Here is a 10934-nt window from a genome sequence, read left to right as displayed (position 1 = left end):
TGAATATAAACACAGTTGTTTCTGGTGAAGGAGCAAAGAAATTATATAGTCATCTTAATCTCTTGTTTAGACTACTGCCAGTCATTTGCAAAATGCAAATATCTTCCTCATTTGGCTCAGATTATCCTCCAAATTACACAGGAGCAGTCTGGGCAGCAGCAATCAGTCTCATACAAAAATGGTGAATGTGTTTTTCAGGCTAGCCCCAGAAAATCCATCCTTGGTAGAAGGTGTCTCTGAAGCAGGTGCTGGAGGTGCTCAGTGTGGGGCCAGCTCGAGGACCTGAGTGCCACAGGACCAGGATGTGCCACTCTCTCCCTCCCCTCTCTCTGTCACCTCTGAGAACAGAGGGGGGCATTAATGGCACCAGTAAAGCACAGAAAGGTTTGTATTAAAGAATTCTAATTTCTTGGTCATTTGCACTCTAACACTGAGAGGGCTCTTTAACAAAATTATGTCATTAGAGTCCATTTGTGTATTTTAGTAGAACAAGTCTTTTCTCAAAGAGGGGTAATTTTATGTGGTATTGCTGATTTTATGAATGCTATCTTCAGTTATCTAATATTAAATGAAAAGAAGGACTTCAAATATGGGCAGCAGTGGTGAAAGTCATACACTTAAATCCTACCACTTTGCACAGGATTAGCAGCGCTGCCAAAAAGCAGAATAAGCAGTCCACAATAACTCAACAGCTCTGGCTTCAGAAAAAAAGGTTTAGCAATATGAGCTAAAGGAAATAAGGAAATAACAGATCCAAGAACCCCTGCTCTTGGTCCAGTTTAGTCTATGACTCTTGGAAAAAGTATTTTATTCTGTCTTATTCAGTTTGCCTGTTAGAAATGAAAAATAATGAAAAATCTGTTCCTGTTTTCCTAGAGGTCAGTTATGAAAATACTGTGTGATTAATTATATACCAATATGTGCTAAAGTGTTTTTATAAGAATCCTATTCTCTACATTCTTCAATGTGGAACTGTGAAAATTAGCGGTAGAAAATAGAATTTGAGTCCTAGATTGACTAATACTGAAAATACCCTTCAGTTTCATCATTTCTTGTTATCACCATTAGATATACCAAGATTTATTACCACATCATTGAAAAATTACTGCAGTTTTTCCCTTTTGATACAATCCACTGGAATTCTAAGGACAAGGAAAGGCACCTAGAAGGAGTGTTGGGGAATTGAATTTGTTAAAAATATTTGAAAATTAAAAGAAGCAGTAAGAAAACTTGTGATTTCATTTCATTTGTAAGAATTCTTTATGAGCCATCACAATATTGTGAACTAATTATTCCATAATTTCAATTTGTAGCTTTGCCTTGGAGACATGAATGCTATTTTCATTTGTATCAGCCAAAGATCTGGTGCAGTTTTCTTAGCAACAAGTGTAGGGAAAAGTATGGTCTGGAGGATTTGGCAGACTTGCACCTAAATTTGGTAAAGAATTACTAAATATCAATCAGTAAATGTTAAATCTTTCCCCTCTGATGTTGTAGCCTCAGAGGGGCTTGCAAAAGCCAGAGTGTCCAACGAGATGTTCCAGGTTTTAGCACTGAGCATGGTTGATACCCCGTTCTCTCCAGAAAGTAGCTACAAGTTTGCACTCTGCTGTTGCAATCTGTCCTCCCACCTGGTTTTGCTATGGTTTGTCTAAAGAGGGAAGCTGAAGCCCAAGCCTTTGGAAGGAAAATTAATGAAGTAGGAAAACACTACAGGGAGCAGGTCAAGTTCTTTATTTTTTGTTAGTGCTAGAAACTGAGACTGTGACAAGTTTTTTAGTCTACTTTCAAAACGTCCAGCCCAGTACCACGAATCTCAGATAAGGGGTTTCTTACAGTTTCCTCTCTCAGAGATGCCAGTGAGATTTACTCAATAACTCTTGTCAGACCAGGTCACACAAGTCTTGAAACTACCCTTTATTACTTGTATATGCTTGATCAAGAAACTCATCTGTCAAAAGTCCTTTATCTTTCCTCACATCACATTTCCTTCCTCGTTCATGCTGCTTTGGTGATGTTTCTGTAGCAGTCAGGTCACTGTTAATGAGGTTTGAAGAGGCAGAATCTCAGTATTGCCAAAATTCAGGGTGGTTTTGAACTAAGCCAAACCTGTGGACAATCAGTTGAGACCTACAACCCTGAGTTATTGCAGCTCTTTTAATCCTGGCTCTTATCCAGCTAACTCCTTAACCTCAACACTGGAAAATATGCTTCTTAACTGTCCTCAGTGGCTCTTTAGCATAGTGTGGATAAATCTCTTCTCCAGTTCCTCTCCTCCAAAGGCAGGAGGCAAAGCACTCTGCCATTGTCACATTGCTGGGCTAAGGATCCCTGAAGGGCAGCTTCAGTTCCTCACACAGCAGATTGGAACCAAATAGTGAAGAACCCTGAGCATCAAGTTTTAGCTTGATGTCTTTTATACAGTCAATATCAAAAAAAAATAAGTTGTTAACCAAGTGAGGGATGGAACTTATTTTTCCAGACTCAGTTTCTTGTGATGTATACTAAGAAAATGTTTTCATTGTACATGTAAAACTGAAATAATTGTTGTTCTGTTGTGAGATTATTTCCATTGGTTGCATTCAAAGTATTTGCATGGTCAGTGAACAAAAGAATTAATCAGTGAAACTAAATAAAACAGAGTAGAATATCTTTAATATAGACAATCCTTTATAATTTATAAAGAGAGAAGGCACAGCATTTGTATATGTAGAAGTATATATGGTGTGCAGAGGAGAAAAATAAGGTGGAAGAAACAACACTAGAAGTTATTTATTGAAGACATATGACACATTAAAACTTAAAGTTAAATGACTGTTCAGGTTAAGGACCTATAAAAGGTATTAATATGTACAAAAAAAAAAAAAAAAAAGTGAAATTAATTAGTCTTGCTTTAAAGGAGAAATTGCCACAGGCTGGAGCTCTTGTGACTTATGTTGGGAAGCAATGGGAAAGTTCTGCTTATTTGTTTATCCATTCAGCTCAATTTAGTGTAGCTGTTTGTAACCTTAATTCAGACAGATGTGATGTAATCTCTCACTGCTCCCATCCAGCCTCTCTCTGCTGCTGTTAAGTTAAACCACAGGAAAAGAGCAGTCAGGAGCACAGAAGAGTTCCATAATTGGAAATAGGTGCATTATTCAGTTGAACATTCCTGCAATTTGGATCTGAAACTAAAAGTGAATATGCAACTTTGCTCCTGGGAGAAAAAGAATGGAAATTATTCTATGCAGCTCAAGTCAGTGATCATATTTTAATACAGACCATTTCTCCATTATTTCTACTAATTCTAAGTACAGCAATACTACTATGTCAACTTCTTTTCTCAGGTGACTTGTGAGTAAATAAGTTATTACATGCCTAGAAGAGGGGGAGACACTATAAATATCAAAGGTAAGAATGAGAAAATTCATAAATACAGTATGTCACCGATAGACTTCAGGCTAGAATCTACCAGCAGAAAACATCTTTTTAATCAAAAGACAGCACTGGCTTCTGTGATTCTGTTTTGCCAATCACCTTGGGAGAGCTGCTGTAATGTATTAGTAAACAGCAAAAAAAATAAGTAAGACACTGAAAGCCTGGAGAGGGTTCAGCAAAGGGCCACCATGAGTGCCTTAGGTTTTGGGTCTTCTCAACTTGGAAAGGACAAGGCTTTGGTGGGAGCTCTCAACAGCCCCAATGCCTGCCAGGGGCTTAGTGAACCAGGGACCAGGTCACAATTCTAGGGTTAAAAGTAAGCTGAGTTTTCCTTTTGAAAATATGTTAAAACATGAACATTCAGTTTTCATTATATTCTAAACCAGTCAGGGAATCCAACTCCCTCTTTCAAAATGTCTCTTTAGGACATGAATTAGCAAGTAGGGTATTTTGATTAGAGATAATATCCAAGAAAATTGTGTAATTGAGAAATAGAGCCTTCAAGCTTATATGCCTAAACAATGACAGTGATGTTTCTTAATTTATTGATTATCTAAATGTAAAAGACAGGTTGCAGAAACCTATTAATAAGCTCACTGGGCGTATATTCTTCTTACACTTTTTGTGGGGTTATATTGATTTTTATATGACTGATTTGCCTCCAGAGACACTGTATCTCTCAGATTCACCTGCAGGGCTAGATTTGGCTGCAAGGTGTGGTCAACATCATTGTTCTTGATGGAGTACATGGTTCAGATTGCAAAGCAGCTGCACTACTTGAGGCTCTGTGCATCAAAACTAATTCATTAGTAAAAAATCAGTTTTTGAGATTTCAGCCAACATTATGAAGGATGTTAGGTGGCAACTCTGCAGAAGCTGGCCACACAGATACCTTTGAAATTCTGGAGTATTTACTGGGAAGTAGGACTAGTTTCAGCACACTGGGAGGTGCTCCTGGCAAAGCCTATAGTGATGGAAATCAGACATTTAGATGGCAAGTATATCCTCTAAATTATAAACAAATTTACTATGAAACCTTTTATTTCTTGTTAAACCTTGGATTGAAAGAGAAATTCTTAAATGGAAAAGATGGATTTGACCTGGGTTTTGCCAACTCACTGTTGCCCTTAGAATCTGGCTCTGTGAACAAACTAGTTGGAATAAACTTTAATTTTAGTTGCAAAACAGGTTAGATAGCTTTTATATTTGTGAGAGGGACACTGTGACAGGCCCTAAAATACTACAGACCTCCAACAGTTTAGTTTTAAATGGTCCTCACATTACTTCTTTCATAAGGTCAAACTTTACAACCTAGTCACTACCTCCAGAGTTATTATATCTCTTTCATCTTTCCAGTACATGAATATGAGAACTACTCTTGTAGAATTACAGTTTGGTAAAACTGACCATGTGAAATTTAATTTGTTAAAATGCCACAAAACATACTATTGTATGTAGGCAAAAATTAATGAAAACTGCAAACTTTTTTTAAATTGTAAATATAAATAAAAAGCAATCTAACTGCTGGGAAGAAGACAATTATTATGAAGGATAAACAAGAAAGAAAGAGTATTATTAACTACTGCAGGATAAATAGTCCCAGCATTCTGAACATTAATTTTTTTTGCCTGTCATTCCATGTACAGAAAATTCAAAATAGAAGCAGAAAATTATATTGTAATAAGAAGCTCAGGAATAAATGTTGATGGGTTACGTGGGACATAGCCTTTTGAGTCCTACTGTACTCCATATTCACTTACATTTTTCTGTACTTGAGCAGGGAGAAGTGTTTTTGTCCTTTTTTCCTCATAATTAACATATCAGGGGAGCTGCCTGCCCACACATGGTGAAAGGCTGCAGGCTTTGTGATTCCCCATGATCAAAAAGTATTAAAAGACACAAGGAAAAGAATCAAACAGGTTGTATTGATTCAAGGTGTTCTGAGACCTTCACTGGTACAGAACCATGAAAAGTGTGTGAGAAATAGCAGGAGGGAATTAGGGTGAGGACAAGAAACCCCGTAGAGTTAGAAAGGATGGATCTGCAGATAAGCCTCAAAATTTCACCATATTTCTCCTGTGAATTATCCTCTCGGGATTAGCAGATCTCTCTAGGGGTCTGTGGTTTCCTGAACCCTGGCAGGGAGCAGCGACAGCCTCTGGTCCCCGGGCACTGCCAGCCCTCGGCGTGGGCCGGGCTCAGTGCCCAGGGATGGACTGCACATCACTGCTGAGGGGATGTAGGTACTGGTGTGGGGATGTTGGTACTGCTGTGGGGATGTTGTTGCTGGTGTGGGGATGTTGGTGCTGGTGTGGGGATGTTGGTGCTGGTGTGGGGATGTTGGTGCTGGTGTGAGGATGTAGGTACTGGTGTGGGGATGTTGGTGCTGGTGTGGGGATGTAGGTACTGGTGTGGGGATGTTGGTGCTGGTGTGGGGATGTTGGTGCTGGTGTGGGGATGTTGGTGCTGGTGTGAGGATGTTGGTGCTGGTGTGAGGATGTAGGTACTGGTGTGGGGATGTTGGTGCTGGTGTGGGGATGTAGGTACTGGTGTGGGGATGTTGTTGCTGGTGTGGGGATGTTGGTGCCGGTGTGGGGATGTTGGTGCTGGTGTAGGATGTTGGTACTGGTGTGGGGATGATGGTACTGCTGTGGGGATGTTGGTGCTGGTGTGGGGATGTTGGTGCTGGTGTAGGATGTTGGTACTGGTGTGGGGATGATGGTACTGCTGTGGGGATGTTGGTGCTGGTGTGGGGATGTTGGTGCTGGTGTAGGATGTTGGTACTGGTGTGGGGATGATGGTACTGCTGTGGGGATGTTGGTGCTGGTGTGGGGATGTTGGTGCTGGTGTAGGATGTTGGTACTGGTGTGGGGATGATGGTACTGCTGTGGGGATGTTGGTGCTGGTGTGGGGATGTTGGTGCTGGTGTAGGATGTTGGTACTGGTGTGGGGATGTAGGTACTGGTGTGGGGATGTTGGTGCTGGTGTGGGGATGTTGGTGCTGGTGTGAGGATGGTGCTGGTGTGGGGATGTTGGTGCTGGTGTGAGGATGGTGCTGGTGTGGGGATGTTGGTGCCGGTGTGGGGATGTTGGCGCTGGTGTGGGGATGTTGGTGCTGGTGTAGGATGTTGGTACTGGTGTGGGGATGTTGGTGCTGGTGTGGGGATGTTGGTGCTGGTGTAGGATGTTGGTACTGGTGTGGGGATGTTGGTGCTGGTGTGGGGATGTAGGTACTGGTGTGGGGATGTTGGTGCTGGTGTGTGGATGTTACTGGGTGTGCACACTGGAGGGTGCTCGAATTTAGAGAAGAGGGAGCTCCCTGTGCTGGGGCACTCCCGCAGGCAGGCAGCGAATGAAGGGCTGAGCTTTTGGCATCTGGCTGCAGTCGGGGAGCAGGCAGTGACTCTGGGCACTGCTCTGACTTCACTTATCAGCCTGGCTGGGTGAACTTTCAGTAATTTTTTGTGCTTATTCAAAAAATTTGGCTCAGCTCATGATTTGCATTGCTTATATTACACATACTTAATGTACCTCTGTGCAAGCCTTAAATGATTTTCCTATTAGTGTATTTCTCCTTGTTTATATCTTTATTTATTTGTGTTTTCCTCAGGCTGTTTTGAACGCCATTGGGAGTTAAAGATGATGTATGGCACATTCCAAACAATTGTAAAAAAAGACAATAGAGCATATTTCTTTCATGCCTGACTATATTAATTCTTGCTTATATAAGAAAATGCACAAAAAAAATTGTGAAAATGAATCTGTTGAAATCAGATTATGCATGAATAATTATATGCAGCCTCATCTCAGAAACAGCAAAAAAAAAAAATCAGATTTAACTGCTAATGGGTTTAGGAAACATTTTTCTTTTTCAAAGGAAATTACTCAATGGAATAAAAATACCCTTTTTAAAATAAATGGATTAATCTACCTTTTGTTCCAAGATAAATAAATAATCATAAATACTGTACTTAGCATTAAAAGAGGTATAATTCTCTCACACATATACTTATGCTGGTGATGGAATTTGACCTTGACTTTATGACACTCATTTCTGTTTTCTTTAAAAACTCTGTCTGGGTTTTATGGCTGCTCCTATACCTGCAGTCCTGCAGTTTGTTGGTCACTACATCTGATTCAAAGCATAGCAATGGGAAAATTCTTTCCAGCTTCACTGGGTTCTTGTATCAGGCTCTGATTTGATCTGATCTTTTTGCCCATAAAGTTCCTTGCAACACTTCTAGAGACTTCAGTGTCTCTTCTGGCCAGCACTTTTGTGTATCATTATGTACCTACAGTCATAGTTCACTTTTTTCATTGACTTTTCCAAGTCTGTTGCAATAGAATTTTTTTTTCCACGTGGTATTTTTTTAAATGCAGTTACAAAAAGGTTGTGGAGATATTTTCTTTTTTTAAACACCAGTAACATATAATTTCGTTCCTGCCTGCATGGTTTTAGCCTTAATGCCAGAGGATAAGAAAATAAATAGCACTGTATTTACATTTCAGATTCAGTTTAAGTGTGTGACTATAGAAAGAGAAATTTTGCCTTTTGGTTACATGAATAAAGCTCCATAAGTGTTTGCAGGATTGAGGTTTTAATTTGTAACCCTGATCTGGCTGCACGAACAATTCTAATAAAGTTTAATGAACATTATTAAAAGTTTATATGCAGGCAAATAGGGTTGCACATTTGAAGTAGTCATTACTACCCTCCAAAAGAGAAGTGGCTTGAGGTAGCTCCAGCTTTCCATTCACAGCAAAAGGGGCATCATACAGTAAAGAGCAGAGCAGGATCCCCTCATCTTCCAGACAAAACACAACAGAATAGTGGGGTTTTAACAGGAGCCAGAAGTGCTTCTTTTGCAAAGAAAGAACACATTTCCATAGAATGCCATTAGAGTTTACACCTGATGCACATGCTGTGAAGTTCCCATTCAGCAGCCCCAGAGTGCAGATGGAGAGCTCTGTCCCTCTCAGCCCTGTCACACCGGGGTGAGGAAGAAGGAGCACAACATCCCATTTTCCTGGGGTGCACCAAGCCACGTCGTGAAGCTATTCCTCAATCACTGACTAATTTTTCTCTCTCAATTGAGAAGATATTACAAATACCAGTAAAAGACTTTCACTGAAGCCAATTTACCAGTACAAAACCTGCTTAGTTTCCCTCGTTCCTTGCTTTGGCTTATTTTTATCATGGAACAATATCTTTACCTGGAACTAAATCTTACTGTAAGGTTTGCTCAGCAGAAGTTAGTGCCCAACTCAAGTAGTAATCCCGTGAACTGGGCCCTTCACCTGTGGCTTCAGACTGAATGTCTGAGATGAGAGGGTCTGACCTGGAAGAGATAATAATGTCAATAAATTGATTCTTGGAAAAATCTCATTGGTTTCAAGGGAGGTTACTCCTGCAAATGAAGTTACTTGTGTACTTAACTCTTTGCTGGATCAGGTATTGTAAACTCTCTGGGGGAGAACCCATGTTTTCTTTTATTTGTCTGTAAAGTGCCATGTATACCTGTGGCACTGTATAAATAAATAATAATAATAGAAACAATAAAAAGCATCTAGGGATTAAGCAGGCCTTTTAAAGAGGCCAAGTGTTCTTCACATAAATCTTGGATCTAATTTGAGCTCTAATAAGCTCCATTTCCTTCTTTCCCAATATTTTTAAGCCGCATTGCAATAGCTATCTTATTTTTTTTTAACAGGTGTTTTAAGAGGGCCCTAAGGCAAGTATCTAATCAACCTAATGGAATTTTCCATGCAGTTAAGTGTTTTATTCAGCTCAAAACATTGTCTTTGATTAGACTTACCACCTCCCCTTTTGGCCTTTTGCATTATTTTGACAGGCTCTGCAGGTGGAAAAGCTCCATCACTGCAGTTCCATCCTGTGTGAAACAGCCTCTGTGTGTGCCTGCTTGGTTGCCTTTGAGCCAAAACAGAAAACTTGAGAGGCAGCTGCACAGCCCCAGCCTTGGGTGTGCCTGTGCCACATAGGATGGCCTCTTGTACAAAGTGCTGGGTTTTTAATGAGCCAGCTCATATCCTGTGAGTGACCCCATCCCACTGCCTGCAATCCAGGCTGACTATCCTGCAGCATTGGCCTGGAGTCTGGGCTGGGCTGTGAAGTCTTGCTGAACCCTGGCTGCCGAGCCTGTGCTGAGTCTGAACTGCATTCATTAAAGCTGACTCATGTATGCCTGTGAGAACCACAATCCTCTTAGGTGGTACTGGAGGTTTTTCTGTAGAATGTGGGCAGCTCAGGTGCTTTAAACAAACTCTTTTAGCCTCCCAACCTTCTTTTAGCTTGGTTTTCCAGAATGAAAATTGGTTTAAATCATATGAGGATATAACTTATTACATTATGCTTAATATTTTCCCACCTCCTGAGGTGTTGTGAGGATTTTTAAAGTAATATTTATACAGCATTTTGAAGATAAAAAGCATTGCATGAGTGGTAATTATTATCTACATTTATTTTCATGCCTCAGTTGAAACATCTTTTTCTCTTTGTCTAAGATACTTAATTTTTCTTTTGCCTTTCTTTTTTCTTTTTTTTAATTACTGTGTTATTTAACTTTGAGATTTCGGGGTATAATTTTGGAGAAGAAAACTGCTGTACAGATTATATTGTACTGTGTCAGATAGTTCTTCTCTTTTTTGTTTTTCATTCCATGATGAACTGATGCTTTCACCAATCCAATCTGCAACCAGAGGTTTATTCATGCCAGAAAAGAAGAATAGTTTGATTGTTCAGGAAATCAGCCAAGACTCAGAAGGCCTAGATTTTCTCCATTCTGATGCAGGTTTCTTGTTTGACATTGGAAAAATCACTTAATTTCTTCATGTCTCAGCTGGCCATCTGCAAAGCAGAAATGGTGCTTCCCTACTGTGTACTCAGGTTTTAATATTACTTTTCTATATGAGGCAGTGTTCATAAGGGTGATAGGAGAACCAATATACTTCAAAAGGCATCTTTGATCATCAGTGACCAGAGTCACTGATGAGTGAGTCTGCAGCTCACTCATGGATCCAGTGACTTAAAAAATGGATATGGGGCCTATTTCAAAGTATATACTAATTTAATTCTCAATTAACTATTTGATAATTTTTATTAATAGTATCGCATTTATGTTTTTATTGAATTTATTATAGCTATATTTAGTCATTAAAGAAGACAGTTTCCATCTTCTTTGGAAAGAATCTTTTCAAGATAATTAATAGGCATATCTCTATGGTTCCTGTAAGTGTCTGCTTTCCCAAAACAAGCTATGTACAGTACTTAGGGTTTGGCCCCCAGAAAATGACAATGAAGTTGTCTCTGTAAATTTTACTTTGGATATGTATTTTGTGTATTTCTGCTGGATACAAGCAACCATTTAATTCTGCTGCTTGGAGACCATTTGTTCTTGCCATGACATGTAAAGACGTATTTTCATTTCTCCTCATATCTTCACCCATTTGTGACATTGATTGCTGCCAGTGGACTGTATATTGGAAATTAGATATGG

The 10934-nt window shown here is 39.7% G+C and overlaps 1 long non-coding RNA gene across 1 annotated transcript in view; it reads left to right on the top strand.

Moving 5' to 3' along the window:
* The first annotated feature begins 353 nt into the window (after positions 1–353).
* The window catches only part of LOC110484419 (uncharacterized), a 31676-nt gene continuing 21095 nt past the window's right edge, over positions 354–10934 (top strand). The window contains exons 1-2 of the long non-coding RNA XR_002467751.1: positions 354–384; positions 3330–3393. This is a non-coding gene — a long non-coding RNA (uncharacterized LOC110484419). The remainder of the gene's footprint in view (positions 385–3329; positions 3394–10934) is intronic.

Source organism: Lonchura striata, chromosome 13 (assembly GCF_046129695.1).
Source record: "Lonchura striata isolate bLonStr1 chromosome 13, bLonStr1.mat, whole genome shotgun sequence".
In the NCBI taxonomy this organism is placed as follows: domain Eukaryota; kingdom Metazoa; phylum Chordata; class Aves; order Passeriformes; family Estrildidae; genus Lonchura; species Lonchura striata.
The sequence above is the reverse complement of the archived record's forward strand: the minus strand, read 5'-3'. Positions and strand labels throughout refer to the sequence as shown.